The sequence below is a fragment of the Eschscholzia californica genome, unplaced genomic scaffold, assembly GCF_041429995.1.
Source record: "Eschscholzia californica isolate CP2 unplaced genomic scaffold, dmEscCali1.0.p SCAF_3, whole genome shotgun sequence".
In the NCBI taxonomy this organism is placed as follows: Eukaryota; Viridiplantae; Streptophyta; class Magnoliopsida; order Ranunculales; family Papaveraceae; genus Eschscholzia; species Eschscholzia californica.
This window is the reverse complement of record NW_028238420.1, coordinates 15262418-15283420: the sequence shown is the minus strand read 5'-3', so window position 1 is coordinate 15283420 and position 21003 is coordinate 15262418.

Sequence of the window (21003 nt, the reverse complement as noted above, 5' to 3'; positions counted from 1 at the left end):
ATTTGTTTGATGTTTCTAGTAATTTAGCAATTTTCAATACAATCAAAGCAGGTTGGTTTTAGCCTTTGTTATATTTTAATCAAAATGTCTAGATTTTTGAAATATTTTTGTACGAACTATTTGTTTCCTTAGTTATATATGTTATCAATGGATTGATCAGCATTAAGTGTTTGAGTTCATCATGCCTTTGCCCTACCACGTATTATAATTGTATAGTTTCAGTAGTGTCCACGAAATTTGAGTAACATCTTTTTCATATCTATAAACCTGTTGAACGACATTTAAAATATAATATAATTGTGGTATTATAAAACATTGATAAATAATCCCATAACTGCTCAAGATGTTATTCAAACTTAAAACATAAACATGTTTGTTACGTTTTATCACATAGCCCGTTACAAAATACGAGTTAAATTACCTAAACATTTTTCTCCATATATCCTTCGATTCATTCAGCAACAACCAAGGTAGTTCACCCCTCTTCCTTTGCGCTAGTTTTGTCCAATCATCTTTTGGCATCTCGTTATAGTTCGATTTGATATAAAGTTCTTCCATGTGCAAAATCACATACAACCCACAATCAGGCCTGTCAAAGTTCAAACAACAAACCAATTAAACATCTTTGGGTTGTAACCATTTATGTGTTTCTATAAGAAACTAAAAAATGCTAGTCAAACAAGTCATTTTTCTTATGAAACCAGTTTTGAACAGTAACCATTTCAATGTTCTATGATAAACTTCAAAAATGCTAGACAAAAAAAATGACATTGTTTTTACAATCCAATTTATTCTCTCATTTTTTTTCCCATATTACACCATGTAATGTTCTATGGTTGTCCAAAAATTAGGTTTGAGAGGTAACCATTGATAAAGTTTTATAAGAAACTTAATAATGCTAGACAAAATATTAAGTTTTTATTGAAAGTAACAATGTTCTGGATCTAACACTATGCTTGAAAGTCTACAATACAAAACCTAAATTAGTAGAACCCTAAATTGTCGGTCTAAAATAAATAATTTAAGCAGGAGATGTAGTAGTAACTACAATTTATAAAGAGATCGATCAAGCTTCATATGTTATTTCTTCAAAGAAATTACACAACAACAGAGACAAGGTAACCATACAAAATTTTTGTTGCATGCAAAAAGGAAACATACTCTTCACTTTGAACTGATTTAGGGTTTTGAAAATAACTTCCATTAAACCACTTCGAAACAACTAAACCCTAGAAATTTCTTATTAGCTAATCAATTTCAGAAAAATAAATCATAGTTAAAGTTGTAAAAATCAAAACCTAATTCGTTTTGTGTTATAGAAATCAATCTAAATCATAAACAAAGTTGAAGGAACAACAAAAATGATTAAAACCAAAATAACTTACTCTTTACTGTTGATGATGATGAACGAAACCAGCAATGGATTCTCCCTCTCTCCTAATCGATGCTCTCTCTCTCTGTTAGGTTTATTTTGGGCGTGTTTAAGCTAAGAGTTTCCCTCTCTCTCTCTTCGGTTTGATATTTGAGGAAAAGGCAACTTTTTTTTTGGTTATTTTTTTGAAACAGAAAAGACTACTTTTTTTTGTTATGCTAAAAGAAAAGGCAAATTTTTCCAGAGAAAGAAAGTTTGTTTTTGAAGAAATAATTTAATGAATCTCTATATATTATGGTATCTTTTATTTTGAGTTGTTTTTTTTTAACTTAGGATAGGTTAGGCAGTAAAAGAGAATAAGAGGATAGACATGTAATTTACTTTGAGTGGATTTATTTTCTATTTCAGATTATGTTTGGTCTTTAGACTCGTTGATCATGCGATTTTAGACTTAAATCTCACCCCCCGTTTAAACTACTTAAGTCAATCATGTCAAATTAGATAAAAGTTTTATCTTCCATTTAACTATGCATGTGTTTAATGATCAAATTTTGTATCATTTTTAAGACGAGTTGTCAATTTTAGAAGTCACTAAATGAAAATATTTTCTGAATCGAAGTTATTTTATGCAATTCTTTAGTTCTGCAATTTTAATTTATTTATTCCATATTGTTGCTACTTTATAATTAATGCATTTATCTTTCCATAAAAAAAAAAAATTAGATGGCCTCATGTATTTATAGCCTCATGTAAATTTTATTAGAGCAAATCTGAGGTAAATGGGTTGGGGCTCCCAAATTCAAATGGGAGCCTCAACCTAGCCCCTTGGAGCTCCAACTCGGGAGCCTGGGTTGGGGGTTCCCAACCCCAAAATCCTATCTTTAGGAGTCCCCAATATATCTTCCGTCACTTTCTTAATTTCTCTCTTCATTATCCCTCTATATTTTCTTTATCAATTCATCTTCTATCTTCATTTCTATTCACTTCAATGGCTAGTCCAAATCCCGAATATAATGACGAAAGCTTTTTAGATTTGTTAAATAATTGTCGTGAAGTTGATTGAATGATGGGATCGAAGAAACTTTTGATTTTAATGAAACACCGAACTAATTGGTTCCCGTTGAGCGTTATAGTCAAGTAGATGATATTGTGCTCGTTAATGGCTATTTACATATCGTTACCGATGCGATTATTGAAAATGACCAAAGAGGAGGTACTTTTTGGAACATAATTGTCGAACACTTCAACGAACGTACAAACAAAAATCATGCTCTGAAGAGTCTTAAATGTCGTCTGAGCGAGATCAACAAGCAATGCTCGGAGTTTTATGGTCATTTGACATTGTTGCAAAGAAACCCAAAAAGCGGAGAAAATTATAATGATCGGGTAATTACTCTAGATATTAAAAAAAAATTAGCCTAGTATCATAATTTTTTATTTTTGACAACATTATGAATTTAATTTTTTTTATTTTGCAGTTTCTGCACATGAACTATTTGAACAAAACAAAGGCGGCAAAGCTTTTAAGTTCGAACGTTGTAATAAAATTTTGAAAGACCTTCCTAAAATAGTTATCAGACTTATCTCAATCTTCATCAAACAAAAAAAAAATCTTGTTTCAACCAAGATGAAGGATCTCCTGCTACAACCCAACAAAGACCAGTTGGAAGAAATGCAAGTAAGAAAAAAATAAAGTCAAAAGTGGTGAAAGTTCTACGACTGCTGAGTTTTGAAAAGTGAGAAAGTGCGAGTCATAAGTCTAGAGATAGACTTCCGCAAGAGTCAATAATTGTTGTTCATGACAAATTGATGGCAGACTGGATGAATGATATTTAGATTAGTTTTAATTTACTATTTAGAGTTTTATTTCAATTGTTCTATTTATATATGAATTTTTAATGTATTTTAATAAATGTTAATAAATTTTAATTACAACAATTGAAAATTTAGATCTGGGAGGTCCCTGTTAGAACCCCAGCATTAGAGTTGAAAATAATCATAAACTCTCAAAGTTCAGAGACTCCTAAAATTGGGGGCCCAAACCCGAGTTGCTCTTATAGAAGGTGCCTAAGAGTGAACCCACTGTATGGGGTTGGGTTTGTTGGGGCTCCCAAATTCAAATCTGGGAGCCCCACCCTCCCGGATTCCCAACGCACGGATTTGTATTCATTAAAAAAAATCTTTTTAATTAAAGTTTTTTTTAAAAACTGTTAATTGTTTGGAATCATTTCTTTTTCCTATTTTTTATCTTTTCATAATTCACTCTCTCTCTCTCTCTCTCTGTCTAGAATATATCAAACTCTTATTTTGTATTTGAAACTAATAATTCATAGTCGAAAATTGAAATCAAAATTCTGCACATGTACATCACTCACGTGTATAATTTGAGAACTCCTGTTGGGAGCCTGACATTGAAGTTGAAAAAATTTGAGAGCTCGCAACATTCAGAGACTCCCAAAATTAGAAGCCCGAGCGGAGCCGTTTGTAAAGGGTGCCACCGGTGCGGTGGCACAAGGCCCACCTTTATCCAGGGGGCCATTTCTATTATCCGATGGTCAAAACAAATATCGAACAAGTAGTTATAGTATTAAACTCGGCAAACAGATCACTCTCTTCAAAAAACAAAAAAAAAGATGTTCTTGTACTTTGTATAGGTGAGAATAGTGGGACCGGTGAGCAAAGAAAGGGAAGTGGAACTTTAGTGCTTTCCTCTCTCCAAACGGTACTATTACTCTATTCAAAAAAGAAAACGGTACTATTGGTCAGACTTTGACTAAGGAATTACAAGCCTATTAACTAGGCTTTTTAATTTTTTTGAGTTTCTCTCTCTAACTCTCTCACTCTAATCAGAATTAACAGTTATAAATGGACAGTATCTACTAATTTCTATTTCAATCTCAGACTTATTCTTCTTTTCACTTTCTTTTTTAACTATTATGTTTGCTCTCTTCTATGGTACTACCCAATCACAATCTATACCAAATCTAATTTAAAAGTTCACTATATAGAGAGAAATTAATGGAAGACAACATCATCTCCGAGATTTTCAACCCTCCGGTGATGTTTTCTACTCATTTTGTCCCCCAATTTTATTAAAAAAAAAATTCTTCTAAGTTTATGTTATTTATTATTCACTTATTTAAAATTATCTCATTTTTTTTACACAATAAACAACATATATTATGTTTTGTTGACAAATGAGTCTTAATTTATTATATTTTATATATATATATATAGTTAAGTCAAGATGGCACCAAAGAAACAAAAATCAGGATATTCCAAACGTCAAGCAAAAGCAAAAGATCAACAAATGATACAGTCACAGAGAGGAGCTCTTGATAGATTTGTTGTTAAAGAACAACCAAATCTAGTTGAAGAATTAGTTACTGGACAGAATAATGAAGAACTAAGTGAAGATTGTGCACAAAATGAAAATGATAGCAATGGTGATGAACACTTAAATGATGAAATTTTAGTTGATGGTGTTCCTGATGAATCTTAGGAAAAAAATGATCCAATATCCGAAAATTTATATGATCCAAGGCTTTGGGATACTTTAGATGCAAGACAAAGAGACCTGGTAATTGAAAAAAATCCCGTAAGATATCTATCAATAACTGATGGTCCCAATGATGGTACCAAAAAATGTTTTTCTTTAAAATTCTACACTGGAGACTTATCAAATAGAGAAAAACATGATCGAAATTGACTTGTGTACTCAAAAGATGCAGATAAAGTTTTCTATTTTTGTTGTAAATTGTTCAAGAAAGGACCTTTGAGAAATAAATTAGCAAATGAAGGATACAGAGATTGGAGACATCTTAGTGTGAGGCTTAAAGAACATGAAATTAGCGTTGAACACATTGCTAATATGGCTCTTTGCATTGAGACACAAATTCAATTAAAAACAAGCCAGACAATAGACAAAGTTGTGGAAGATGCATTTAGAAAAGAGAAAGAACATTGGAGATTATTATTGCGAAGGTTAATTTTAATAATAAAATATCTTGCCAAGTATACTCTAGCATTTCGTGGAAGAACGCAAAAAATTGGTGAAAAAAAACAACAAAACCTTTATGGGTCTTGTTGAGATGCTTACAAAACATGACCTAGTTATGGAGGAACATCTTCGTCGGATTAAGACTAATGAAATTCGATCTCATTATCTCAGTAATGTAATTCAAAATGAGTTAATACAAATGTTATCGTCTGAAGTTAGAAACACAATTTTTAAAAAGGTAAGAGCAGCTAAATACTTTTCAATCATTCTCGATTTTACTCCTGATAGTAATCACCAAAAGCAAATGACTTTGGTCATAAGATGTGTAGATATGAGTGCTATTTCAGTAAAGGTACAAGAATATTTCTTAGAACTTTTGAATGTGAATGATACTTCTGGAGTCGGATTATATGAAGAGCTACAAACTGTCTTGAATGCTTTTGATCTTGAGATAGATGGTGTGAGAGGGCAGGGATATGATAATGGATCAAATATGAAAGGGTACAAGCAAGGAATACAAAAAAGACTCATATATATTAACCCTAGAACATTTTATACTCCATGTGGTTGTCATAGTCTCAACTTAACTCCTTTTGATATAGCAAATTGTTATAGTAAAGCTAAAGATTTCTTCGGAGTTATTCAACGAATTTATACGTTGTTTGCAAATTCTGCAAAGCGTTGGCAAACTGTAAAGGATAATCTAGGAGTTACTCTAAAATCATTGTCAACGACACATTGGGAAAGTCGTGTTGAAAGTGTCAAAGCAATTATAACAAAACCTCAACAAATCAGGGAAGCTTTATTCGAATTAGGGAGAAGTGACAATGAAGCTAGTTAAAACTAAAAGTGAAGCAACTTCTACTACAATACATGAGCTTAGCAATTTTAAGTTTTTATTGGGCACCACTATTTGGTACAGGATATTAGTTACAGTAAATAAGGTCAGCAAAAGTTTGCAATCAGAAGATATGCATATTGATTTCGCCATTGAACTAGTAAGAGGCTTAATTGCTACTTTTAAGCAATACAGGGAAACTGGGTTTGAAGAGGCCATGGTCGATGCTAAGAAACTTGCAACTGAAATGGAAGTTGATGTTGTATTTCGCGAGAGGCGTGACATTCATCGAAAAAGACATTTTGACGAGATTGGTAATGGATCATCAGAACTAGTTTCACAATCAGGTGAGGAATATTTCAAAGTTCATTATTTTATTTTCTTAGTAGCTCAAGCTATTGGTTCATTAGAGAGAAGATTCGACCAATACAAAGAATATGAGAAGATCTTCGGGTTTTTGTTGAGATCAGAAAAATTGAGTGGATATTGTAATGGTTAATTAAAAACATTTTGTGATAATCTTGCAAATAATTTGAGAAATGGGGAACATTCTAATGTTGAAGAAGATGAATTATTTATAGAGCTAGGACTCTTGCAAAATATTTTGCCTGGTGAAGTCAAGAAAGCTAGTTGCATATTGAATTTCTTGAAGAAAATGAATGGTTTTCCAGCTACTAGTATTGCTTATATGATTTTATTGACGATATCGGTCACACTTGCTTCGGCAGAAAGGATTTTCTTAAAGTTAAAAATTTTGAAATTATACTTGAGGTTCACTATGTCACATGATAGACTAAATGGATTAGCTCTTCTCACCATCGAAAGTAAATTTTTAGATCAAATTGATTACGAAGATTTAATTGATGATTTTACTTCAAAAAATACAAGGAGAAAAAATTTTAAGAGAAAATAATTTTTGATTGTCACATAAAATGCGAAGGTTGTAGTGTTTTTTGTTTATTTTCTATTAGTTTTTGTTTTTTAGTTCAATATATTTTAGGTTTGGATGGATTATCAATTTAACATTATTTTTACCTATTATTTAATGAGATTCTCTTAGTTTTATTAATCGTATAAGGAGGTTAGTCCAACAACAAAAAAAAAAATCGTATAAGTAGGTTTTTTGAAATTTGACACAAGACCCTCAAAATGTCAGTCACGTCCCTGAAGTCGAGCCCCTACATTGAACTTGCCGACTCAAACTACTCCAGTTGACTATCTCTGATGCCTGGGAAGCATTCACACACTTGTCAGTTCAATTACTTTTTTTTTTATTTGTTGAGATTCAGTTCAATTACTTAAGAATTACTTTATTTCTTTGGGCACACGGTGTGGGATTGGCATGAAGCAAAAGATGTGCTGAGCTGGAACTTGAAATATACACTTAATATGACGTGTCCAATCATTTGAGACAAGTTTCATCTTTGTTTCCCACAATTTGCACCGTCTGACCTGATCAATGGCTTTGCGTAGCTTGGCTTAGCAAATTGGAGCGGCTAATGGCGCCCTTAAAATTCTTATATGTCATATTCTCTGCAGGTACTTTGCAGTTTCTTCTCTTTTTGTTATTGGCACACCCAAATCTCCTTGACTTATTTTTATCTTTTCTTCTTCTATTTTCATTTTGATTTTTTTCCGAATTCTTTAAATTTCTTCGTGTTTTGTTGTCTATCATTCATAGTGTGTTAATTAATAAAGTCACCAAATATAAGCTCCAAAAGATTTCTATTTCTTATTGCACACAAATTTTACAAATGTTACATTTTTGTGATTTTATCTTTTTGACTCATAGTTTGAAAAGTTTTTGAAGTAGGTAAATCCTTCAAAAGTGTTTATTATCAATTTTCAGTTGATTTCATTTGATTTAAAGTAGGAACCAGTTCTCTCAAATCTGAAAAATTAGAGTTGTTTCACACATGATGTAGTATAAAATCTCTCGGATTTCTTTTTTCTTTTCTTCTATTTTCATTTTGATTTTTGTCAAAATCTTCAGATTTTTTCATGTTTTGTTGATCATCTATAGTTCGTTAATTGAAAAAAGAGACTATATATAGGCTGTAAAAGATCTCAATTTTCAGACACTATTCCAAAAATCTTACATTTTCTATGATTTTATCTTATGACGCAGTATTTGAAAAAAAATTAAATTGGATAAATCCTAAAAAATGGTCATCATCAATTTTAAGTTAACTTCAAGTGATATGGAAGTCTGAGTGTTTCTTCTTAGTCATATATATTCTTCAACAAAAAAAAAGTGATATGGAAATAGGAATCGATTTTCTCAGATCTGAAATATTCGAATTGTCTCACACTCATTCCAGTCCGAAACATCTTAGATTGATTAAGGTGCTATTTGTTTTTTCATTTGTGTCTGAATCTGGAATTTCTGAATCTGAATTTGCTGAGCTGAAATGGCTGAATCTGAATATGCATGAATCTGAATACGAGTTAGATGTTTGTGTTTTCAAATATGAATTATTAGGTCTGAATAGGTTTTTGACTTTTGTACCCCTATGATATATTTAAATCTAATTTCTATCTCCCTCTAACCTAATATCTATACCTCTGACTAGAAAAGAAAACCAAACCCTAATCAGGTTCATAACTCTTCATTTCTCTCTCTCCATTTCTCTCTCCTAACGAATATCCGGCGAAGGACCGGGGAAGATCCGGTGAGTGTTCATTCCCTCTCTCTCTCTCTCAGTTCCTCTCCCTTAGCCCCTCTATCTCTCTTTCTCTATACAGATCGCAAAAGTGAACCTCGCCAGAACCGGCGAGGGTTCGGTGTCTTTTTCTCTGTCCCTATTTCTCTTTATCAGTTCCATTAAAACCCAAAGGAAGAGTCTTTCTTGATGAGGTTGATGCTGATCATAAATTAAAGATTTGTATCTTAAGGATTTTGATTCTCTTGATTCAGCCACAAGTCCTATTCCCAAACCATTTAAATTCCCATCTCTTTCTCCCTCTTTTTATTATTTTGTTTGGTCTTAGGGTTTCTGGGTTCTTAATATAGTTAGGGGATTTTCATGGTTTCATAGTTAACATGATTAATATTTCTGGGTTTCATTGTTATCATGATCAACTTTTTCCACTTTAGGGGTGGGTTATTTTGGTTACTTGAGTGCATGATGAAGCACAAGACGATCATCTTTAGTGGGGTGGTGTTCTGGGCTTAGCGGTGGTGTTATAGTCCTGGTGGTGGTAGCGGTGGTGGTGTTCCGATCTTAATGGTGGTGTTTCGGTCTTAGTGGTGGTGGTGGTGTTTCGGTCTTAACGGTGGTGGTGGTGTTCCGGTCTTAATGGTGGTGGTGGTGTTCCGATCTTAACGGTGGTGGTGGTGGCAAAAAGATGGATATAACTATGTATTTTAAAGTTCAGCAAGGGTATATGTGTCTTTTCCGAATTTTCAGATCTTGGACTCACATTTCAGACTTGTTTTGAAGTCTGAAATGTATGGACTTCTTTTCAGCTAATTCAGACATAAAAAAAAATTCAGATAAAAATTCAGATTTACCTAAATACAAAAACAAACATCTGAAATTCAGATTTCAGATCTGAAAAATTTAAAAAACAAACAACACCCAAGTCCAAGATCTTCCGAACTGGTTCAAGGATGAGATTATGCTTACTTTCTTACTTTCTGGGACCCACCAGTCCCATAAGAGGGTGTCTTTAGCCGCTCCCTTAGCAAATTAGAGACGCCAAAGCGAGGTTTTGAAAGTGGCGTGAGCCGCAGGAAACGGAAAGCTGAGTTTTAAAAGATTGCGGGGTCCGCACTCAACGCCTTTAATGGATGACGCCATCATTTCGGTAGCGTACACTGAACAACAAAAACTCTCACTCTTTCTCTCTCTCCATTTCTCCCTCCCTATAAAATCCAGCCCTAGGTCGGTCCACACTCTTTATCCACAACACAAAACCCCCCCAATTTACCCCACCACCACTCAAACCAACTTTCTCTCTCTATCTCTTCATCCTCCAGTTTTCTTTCACTTAATCCCACATGGAAGAATTTGAAGAATCAGAAATCCTCTGGCCTGAAGAAGAAGAAGATAACCAACAAGAAACGATTAAGAAAAAGAAAAGCTCTGGTTTAAGTCGTCAAAATTCAGGACTTAAAAGGAGTTTAAATCAGCATTACTACTACTACCCACAGAACAATGATCAGAAAAAGAAGATCGCACCTCTCAGAATTCCAATCTTAAAACCCCATGAAATTGAATCAGATGAAATTTACAGCATTGATAATGAAGAAGAAGAAGAAGAAGAAGAAGAAATGATTCCACCTCATATAATGGTAAGTCGTCGTCGACGATTAGGTCGAAATGATAAAGATATGGCATTCTCTGTTTGTATAGAAGATGGGAAATGTAGAAATTTGAGACAAGTTCGAAATTCAGTTCTTAGAATGACTGGATTTCTTGAAACTTGTTGATTGATGATCAATCCAATCAAATTTCAATATCTAGTTTTCTAGTTGATTGATTCAATTTTGTTGTAAAGGAAAATACAAAATTCAAGATCTGAAGAAACAAAAAATTTTATGTATTTTTTTAGTTTGTTTGACTTATGATTAGTAATTTGCTTCCAAATTTAAAACTCTGTTTTGATTTGGGTTCACATTTGAAGAATTATAGATAATTTTTCTTTAATTTATTGTATTTTTTAAGGAAATTTTAATTTATTGTATTTGTAGAGAACAGGGCAGGTTGTTTCAGGGTTACAGCATTATTCGTTTTCTTATTTAATTTTTGCATACTTTATATATTACCCATTGAATATTTTAATCTTTTATGTTCAATTACAAAACATTAAATAAAGGGAGGACCTATAAAATACATTTAGGAAAAATAAAAGAGTTAATTCCTATATGGCCCCCTACTTTGTGACCAGCTTCCTTTATGGCCCCCTTTTTTTCGTAAATTCAAATATGCCCCCTATTTTCAAGTAAATGTCCTAATTGTCCTTCTTATTTATAATTTTTCAAAATAAAATTAAATACAATCCACCTCATTTCCACCTCACCTCTATCTCCACCTCACATGTCTCTCCACCTCACCTCTCTCTCTCCACCTTTCTTTCTCTCTCTCTCCACCTTTCTTTCTCTCTCTCTCTCCACTTTTCTTTCTCTCTCTCTCCACCTTTCTTTCTCTGTCTCTCTCCCACTTCGTCTTCCCCGGCAAGGTCGCCGGCCGGAAAATTTTCCGGCCGGCGACCTTAAAAAAAAAAAAAAAAAAAACTCTCGTCTCTCTTTCTCTCAAAAGATTCCGGCGAAGGGGTTACCCTTCGCCGGAATCTGTTGAACCAGACCGGTCTGGTTCAACAGAACAGACCGGTCTGGTTCAACAGACCTTCAGATCTGAAGGTCTGTTCGGAACAGACCTTCAGATCTGAAGGTCTGTTGTCTGTTCCGAGCAGACCTTCAGATCTGAAGGTCTGCTCTGCTCGGAACAGACCCTTTGAAGGTCTGCTCGAGCAGACCCTTTGAAGGTCTGCTCGAGCAGACCCTTTGAAGGTCTGCTCGAGCAGACCCTTTGAAGGTCTGCTCGAGCAGACCCTTTGAAGGTCTGCTCGAGCAGACCCTTTGAAGGTCTGCTCGAGCAGAGCAGACCTTCAGATCTGAAGGTCTGCTCGGAACAGACCTTCAAGGGTCTGTTCCGAGCAGACCTTCAAAGGGTCTGCTCGGAACAGACCTTCAAGGGTCTGTTCCGAGCAGACCTTCAAAGGGTCTGCTCGGAACAGACCTTCGAAGGTCTGTTCCGAACAGATTCCGGCGAAGGGTAACCCCTTCGCCGGAATCTTTTGACAGAGAGAGAGAGATGAGAGTTTTTTTTTTTTTTTTTTTTAAGGTCGCCGGCCGGAAAATTTTCCGGCCGGCGACCTTGCCGGGGAAGACGAAGTGGGAGAGGTTGAAAGAGAGAGACAGAGAAAGAAAGGTGGAGAGAGAGAAAGAGAAGTGGAGAGAGAGAAAAAGAAAGGTGGAGAGAGAGAAAGAAAGGTGGAGAGAGAGAGAAAGAAAGGTGGAGAGAGAGAGGTGAGGTGGAGAGACATGTGAGGTGGAGATAGAGGTGAGGTGGAAATGAGGTGGATTGTATTTAATTTTATTTTGAAAAATTATAAATAGGAAGGACAATTAGGACATTTACTTGAAAATAGGGGGCCATATTTGAATTTACGAAAAAAAGGGGGCCATAAAGGAAGCTGGTCACAAAGTAGGGGGCCATATAGGAATTAACTCAAAATAAAAGTGTTGTTTCCTTAAATGGATCCCTGATTTACTACCAGTTTACCAGCTAGCCTCTTATTTATCGAAAAAAATCATGACTCCGTTTTTGCCGTCACAGGGTCTTTAAAATCAGATTTTCTATTCCAAAGTTACCCCTTCATTTAGTTTTTCACATCAAATTCTCTTTCTAAACACTCTTTTTCTTTCTAAAAACTTTCCAGAAGCCTGTCTTTAAAGAGCCATATCTCATTTCTCTTAATTTTGTCAAACTTCCGTTTTTTCCTTTTGCCCATCTTAATCTTTATCTCCGTATCTGCTTTAGCAATTCCTCGAGATTCATCATCATCAAAAATCTACTTTCCCCAATTTGAAATTAAGCGTAAAAGCTAATAATAATGGAGAAAATGATGATTGGCTGTCAAAGTTCTTCTCTTTTGATATGCCCATTAACCCTCCTGTTAAGATATTCTCTTTATCAAGAACTCCGATTGCTACTATTTCATTTGTTTTCACATTTTTAGCGTGATAAACATTTGCAATCCCACTAATATGAAACTTTTTTGGGATCAAGTTAGTTATAGCGCATATCAATCCCACTCGAGTGTGAAATTTTGTCAATTTCTTTTTGTACCAAAATCAGGTGGAAGTTTTGTCAACTTCTCTCTTTCTCTATCACTTTCTCTCTTTATATCCATATTTGTGTCCTGGTGCACCATTAAGCCACAACTACCACCTTCATTTACTTTTTGTTAATGGAGGGGAAGATGAAGAAGATAAAGTAAATGAAGAAAAAGATTTGACATGACAATTTGAAAGTTGTGCTCTGACATCACAGAAGGGTAACTTTAGAAAAAAAACTTTTAGAGTTAACACCCTTGTGACGGTAATTGCAGAGGCTCATCTGAGTATTGTCGATAAACTAGAGAGCTAGACGGGAAGCTGGTCATAAACTAGGGATCATTTGAGAAATAAGAAAAAATAGTCAAATTTTTAATTGTATTTAGGAAAAGATTGGAATTCATCTAAACTCTAACAACTTAGATACCATTTAAGTAATATTATAAATTTATATAAAATACATGGAAATAAATAAGACAAAGAAGAGAAATCACCCAAATCCTTGCCTCAATTATTCCCAAGTATGATCCAAAGTATGTTCCAAATCCAAATAATAGCACTGTAGTTGATGATAGAAGAAGAATACATTTAGAGAAGAAGTTATGGAGAAATTAGAATTTTAGATGAAGAAATTAGAAGTAGAAAGAAATTGTAGAGATGAGATGAAGAAATTAGAAAAGAAGATAGAGATTGGAAAGGAAGATAAGAAAAGAAATTGGAAAGAAGTTATGGTGGAATGGGTAGTAAAAGAAAAGAATGGAGGCTAGGGTTTTTAGTTTAGAAGAGGTAGAGAGAAAGGGAGGCTAAAAGAGAAGTAGAGAAAGATGGATTTAGGGTTAGAAGATAGAAGGAGAAGTATCTTAGAACTTAGGGAAGGAAGCCTTTTGAGAGGGTTGTTGAAGTCTACCAAATAATATGAGGAAGAGGTTTATTTATATTGGTGGTGGCTAGGGTTTTAGGTGATAAGGTTAAAAAGGGTAAAAATGGAAAGGTTTGGTTACTTTATCTCCAAGAAATAGATAAGCATTGGCTAAGGAATCAACTAGTACAATTGGGGACAAATCTGGAATTTTTGGTGGGAGTTGTGGTGAAAAGATGGCCACTTGTCAATTTGTTATAGGCTGAAAATTGAGTGGGACAAAAAGGAGGGACATTTCTGTAAATTCAGGGGCTAAAAGTGAAAACCCCTAATCAATTTCGTTATGTGGTGGCTAGGAATAAATGATGTCGCTATGGTGCTTCGCGGTGTAAGCTATTAAACTGCTTAGGCCATAAAATCAGGCCACATCATCTTGTCTTGTCCCACCAGCCAGAAAGGTAACCGACATGATCCCACCAGTCAACATTATTTGACTTCATCTTTGTCTTTGCATATTTCACTCATCCGGACTCCGATTTGACTTCCGTTTTTTCATACGGGACGATCTCGGACTCTACTTTCTACCCATGCACTGACCTTGACTAAATTACCAGAATGTCCTGACTCCAAATGACCAAAATACCCTTCATGCATCCTTTTCTCATTTTTAACCGTTTTCACACCTAACTCTGCAAAAGACACCTAATCAAGAAAACCAACCATTTTATTACAATAAGGACTCGAAACAGACTAACTCGGCCAAATTAAACGACTCAGATGGGACATTTTCATGACCCATCATTAGTTATCATATAGTTGCCGTGCATGAGGCACTATTGTGATAAGCCGGTTTTTTACACCAGCTGCAGATCCTCATTTTTTTGGGTATGTTTCCTGAGCTCTCTCTTCTTATTGTCCTTGGCCTTTCCGGTTTTCTCTTTGTTAACGGAGGTAGTGTTCTTGTTTCATCATTGTATTCTATTGGCTCGTCATACTTTGATATTGGGTAGACATAGTATTGATAAGTATTGACGAACGCTTGTTTGATGAAAATTGGATCAAAAAACTTGTCGTATCACCATCATAATTCTTGATGCACAACATGGCATGTTGACAAGGGACACTATCTATCGACCACCCCGCAACTACATTTGAGATCAGTGAGATTGACAGAATGAGTAGGAAATGAGCATACCTCGTACACAAGCTCGCCAGTAAGGATTAATGCCCAAGAATTAGCCAAATTAAAACGGTATTCAAGTTCAATATTGATCGTGGGGCGTAGGAAGTGACACCATTTCTCAGCTTTGTTTCTCTTCTAGTTCATCCTTTTCATTATTCTAACCCGGATAAAATCCAACATAACTGTGATAGGCAAAACCCTGTCAGCACGTATCCAGTTGTTGAAGGTTTCTGCCAATTGAGATGAAATTGCACTGTCACGTGAACCAGGGAAAAAGGAATCAACCCAATTTTCAGGGTTTAATGACTCAAAGAATCGAGCCACATTAGTCCCGCCATATGTACAATCGATGTCATATATTTGTGAAATTCTGACTCAAGTACCGCACGTGCTGCCTTAAATAGTAATGATGGAAAATACCCTGACTTCTTAGCCCCATTTTCACCCTTAGATTCAGGTTGTTTTTCAAATGCCACGCACAAAACGAATGCAACGAATTGGGGAAGACACCCTTAACACCTTTTAGTATTCCAGAGTGTCGATCCGACATGAATGTATAATTGGAGTCAGGATCAACACTTCTGTGTTGGTTTTTGAAAAACCATTTCCAGTTCCCATCATTTTCACTATCAACAACGGCGTAAGCAAGAGGAAACATGTTTGAAAAAACTAAGAGAAAGCAAAATTTTATGTAACGGAATAAAATTAATTCAATTAGAGTTTAAGAGTTGTTATATTATATATGTAAAATGTTGAAAAAACCACCAAGGTGTTACAATATATTAATGAAATGGAAACAGAAGTGAAATGTGCAAAAAAATTCTCTAAACATACTATTGTTTCCGTCCTTCGCTACAGCTGCGAGAATGCGTCCTTGAAACTTAGACTTTGCACATGTGCCATCGACATATATGACGGCCTGGCAATGTATAAAACCTTTGCGACATGCGCCTAAGAAAATATAAGTACGGATAAATCGACTGGTGATGTTGTCAACTTCGAGATCAACTATGCTATCAGGATTAGTTCGATTAATAGCCGAAACATGCCATTCTAATTTAGAAAATGAATCATATTCTTGCCCAAATACAGTGCTTAAGGCTTTTTTCTTTCCTTTGTAAGAGAAGTGGTAGCTCAAGTTAAGTCGGAAGTCTTTTAGAAATGACAATTCGACATCCTTCTTGCTTTTGTTAGGGTTGATCTTAAGATCTTCGGCTATGAGACCTCATACAAGTTTGCTTGATATTTTTGCCTTCGAAGAGTTTGGAATAAAATCAGTGCAGCCTATGTGGTTTAAATTGAACTCCTTTAATAAGAACATATTAGGAGATTTCATAGGGGCATATCCGTGCACTTTGAAAGGACATCCATGTCCATGGCACCCAACAGTCACCTTATACCGATCATTCTTTATAAATTTGTAGTTTTTTTCCGTACTGATAGAGTAATGACCAATAGCATCTCGGAAGGCTTGAACCCCACCCTTAAACTCTTGACCGACGTGGGTGAAAATTGGATCCCATGCTTCTGGCTTAGTTATTTTATTCTTAAGGTAAGACCCATTAGTATTTGCATCACTAAAATCCATAGAGTGATTGAATAACGGCCAAAAATAATATAAAAGCATTACGTATAGTAAGAAAAAAAAACGTTAAAAAAAATGTTGTTATAATCAATAAAATTCTACCAACATAGAATTTTATTAGAATCAACCTACTGTAACAAATTCATAACATATGGTAATAGAATCAAGAAAATGCTAGTAAAATACTAAAAATGTAACAAATTCATAAGATGCTAGCAAAATTGTACTGTATTCAAATTCATTCAACATATGCTAATAGAATGTAAAAAATGTTAGTCGAATCAATAAGATGATAGCAAAATAGTACTTGATTTTTAACCCACTGTAACAAATTAATTCAACAAATGTTAAAAGGATGTAATAAACGTTATTGGAATCAATAAGATGCTAGCAAAATAGTATTTGCGTTTTAACCCACTGTAACGAATTCATAACAGATGCTCTTACAATAGCAAAAAATGTAACAAAAACAATTTCACATCATATATTTTAATTACTAAAAAGTATTTGTTAGCCTGCTGTAACAAATTTATAACATGCTAGCAAAATAATATTTTCTTTTTAAACTACTTTATCACATTCATTCAACAGATGCTAGTAGAATGTAAAAAAATGCTAGTAGAATCAATAAGATGCTAGCAAAATAGTATTTGCTTTTAAACCTACTGTAACAAATTCATTCAATAGATGCTAATAGAATGTAAAAAATTCTATTAGAATCAATAAGATGCTAGCAAAATAGTATTTGCTTTTTAACCTACTGTAACAAATTCATTCGACAGATGCTTAAAGAATGCAAAAAAATGTTATTAGAGTCAATAAGATGCTAGCAAAATAGTATTTGATTTTCAAACAAATTCATTCAACAGACGCTAATAGAATGTAAAAAATGTTATTAGAATGCAGAAAATGTAGCAAAAATAATTTCACTCTATAAAATTTTTTTATGAGAAAAAAATTGTAGTGATAGAGATTTCAACATTCACTTTTTACCAAAAAGTGATAAAATTAAATTTTTTGTTAGAATAAAATAATTTTTTTAAGAAGATTGTAGTAATAGAGATTTATAGATTCTAACGATCAATTTAAGTTGGACATACCTCACAAACAAATTTGTAGATGTCTAATTAGATCGAGATAGAGATAAAAATAAAATCACAAATTCATACTTTCTTGAAATTCAAAGAACATAGAGTTATAGAGAGAGAAACTCGTTTTTGGGAGAGAGCATCTCGTTTAGGTAAGTATCCATTGATTTGGTATGTTACTTAAGACAAATATAAGTTTTGGAAATAATATATTTTCTTGAATTCAAAGAACATTGAGTTACACAAAGAGAAACTCGTTTTTTGCAGAGAGAAACTAGTTTTAGGTAAATATCCATGATTTGGTAGGTTACTTTAGAAAAATATAAGTTTTGGAAATAAAGATTGACATTAAATATCCACCATAAATATTCTTTCATAAAATTTATGGAAAGAACAATTGTATGAACTCAACCATTAGAAACCTTTGGTTTACCAATGGTTAAAAGATATTTATGAAAAGGTAAAAATGAGAGAAAATTAAAAGATCGATGCATGGGGCCCACCAAATAGTTAATTTTTAGACTTATTTTACATTTTCGGTTTATTTTAGTTTTATTTTATTTATTGATTTAGGAGTGGATATATGACTAATTACCCCCTATTTTTGGACCTTAAACTAAAAAATCCTTTAAAAAATTATACGAATAAATTACTCTTAGCTTAATTTTAATTTAGACTTGTTTTTGTTCATTTCATATCTATTATATTAAAACATCTTTTATTTCAAATTGTATCTGTTTACGTTATAACAATGTATAACACTAAAACTCAAACTTTATTCCCAAATAAGAAGAAGTCTGAAAAGGTGGTGAAGTCTAAATACGACAACAATTTTAAAAATAATTAAGATTTTACTTGGGAAAGAAGCCAATACATTTAGTTCAAACGTACTTGTTGTTGTTAAGTATCCTGAATTTTAAGTAATAAAAAGAAAATACATTTCAAACTATTAATTTTATAAACAATTTTCAGTTACATTATCATTAATGTAAGTAAGAACTTACAAAAAAAAAAGGTTAAGGGATTTTAGAGTCTATGGGACTCAAACTGGTGCAAAGAAATACTTCAACCTAGCATTCATCCATTGGGCCACAAACTCTTTAAATACTAATGACGTACTTTATATTATGCTATTACAACTGGCGTAATTGTCTTCCACACCTTAAAACATTAGGCGTCTGCATAGCCTCTCCTACCCCTATGTAGATCCGCCACTACTCTATTTTAAAACTCTCTCTCCATCGATCGATTGCGAGCTGACTTCTATGTCATCAATGTCTAACCGTTGGTTTTTAAAGTATAACAACTGGTAATCTCGCAACTTTGAAATTCAGTCAAATTAGGTCTCGTAAAAATGTGATTCAACTTATTGTTTTGCGAGAACTACCATTCAATTTGTTGAGGATCCATTTTTCAACATTTTATCAATAAAGCTTTCATCCTCCTTTTGCAAAGTTTTCAAGAGGGACTGTGAGGAATATTATTCTGAGATGTTCTAGAGAAGAAAAATAAGCTTTAAAAATTGTTTTACTTAATTGTCCAAGTAGAATATCATTCACTTATGATATTTGAGAATCCAATCAAAGTTCAAGATATATTTCATTGACTGCCCATTACATTGATCCTGATTAGGTTTTGCACAATAGAATTTTCTCTTATTCTTTATTGGATAAATTCTTGACTAGAGAGAATATTCCCCAAATGCTTAATGAAAAAAAATCAGTAATGAATAGGGGTTATCAGAGAAAGTGTTTTGTTATCACTGGCTAATGCAAGTGCCAACACAGTAGCAATTGGTAAGTTAAAAAGTTTGATTCCTAACCTTCTCCTTAATGGTGAGTTATTTCGTGTTCAATGTTGTTGCACATTTTGAATTTAGTAGTTCAGGATAGGTTGAACGCCCCTCAGTTTAGAAAGATGACTCAACAAATCAAAGGTATCCTAAAAAGTTGCAGTGAGATGTAAAACATCGTTGGAATTCTACGTACCTCATGTTCAAAGATGTTTTGCCTTGTAAAATGTTGTTAGTTTTTCTTTTCTCCCTGGTCGAACATGCCTTGTATTACTACTGAAAATGATTGAATGTTTTCTAGTTTATTGTACGACTTTCTTAAACATTTTTATGATGATTCTGTAGAATTGTGAATCATGTGGCACAGTGAAATTCCAACATGACTTTTTTATTGGATTGATTGTAACTGTGAATCATGTGTTGGAATATTCGAGTTGAGATTGATGGAATAATTAAATTGTATAGTCATGAACCTATGTTTTGTGAAATCATTGTGTTATATGGAGTTGGAATTTGTGAAGTACTGGGGTGAGACACCCTTGCCTTTTGGTATGGCTTCTCTGTTGGACCCTGGGATGAAGTCTACACTTGGCTCAGTCCTTGCTAAACTTGAACATTATTTTTTCAAGTTTTGCCCACACCATCAATTAATCTTCTCTCAAAGTACTTATATAACAAGGAAAATGAAGAATTTTTTGATGATTAATTATCTCGTTTCACTGCACGATGCTCTTTTGATTCGAATGTTCCTAGCAATTCTAATTTGGTTTTTGCTCTAGGTAGTGGTTTATCCGCTAGTTCATGTTCAAAGCCTTTTTTTGGCAGAGTTTACGACGTGCTGCTTGTGAACCTAAAGCTTCCTTACTTGGAAAATTAACATGTTATCAATTCGAATCAGATACGAATCTAGAAAAGTTGAATAATTTGGAGTGTTGAAATGGTAGAAGGAAAACGAGAAGAGGTTCATGTTTTGTCTATGATTGCTCGTGATATATTGGCAGTTTTTGTTTAAACGGTTGCATCTGAATCGACCTTCTCCTTGGGAAAAGAGTCATTGGTGATCATATGATTAGCTTAATTCTTGAAATGTTAAACTGCATTTTGTTCTTGAAAGATTTGTGAAAAGTTCACTTAAGAGCCTTCTTCTTCAAATTGACCCTCTTAACAACTGGAAGTTGGCGATTGGCAAGGATGACACCTCTACCTACTCCATAATGTCCCTAGGTATGGATCTCGTTTTATCTACAATTCTCAATCTCTGTGTATTTTTATTCTTCTGATTTTTTTCTTGCTTTTCCATCTTCTTTGTTTTCAAAATTGAATCTTCCCTCTTAAGATCTATTAGTATCAGATATCTTATTTTTTTCATTGTTGCAGGCTCCATGAAGCTTCTTGAATGAGTGAATTAATTCTTGCCCATATCATGATGTTACCTGGGACTT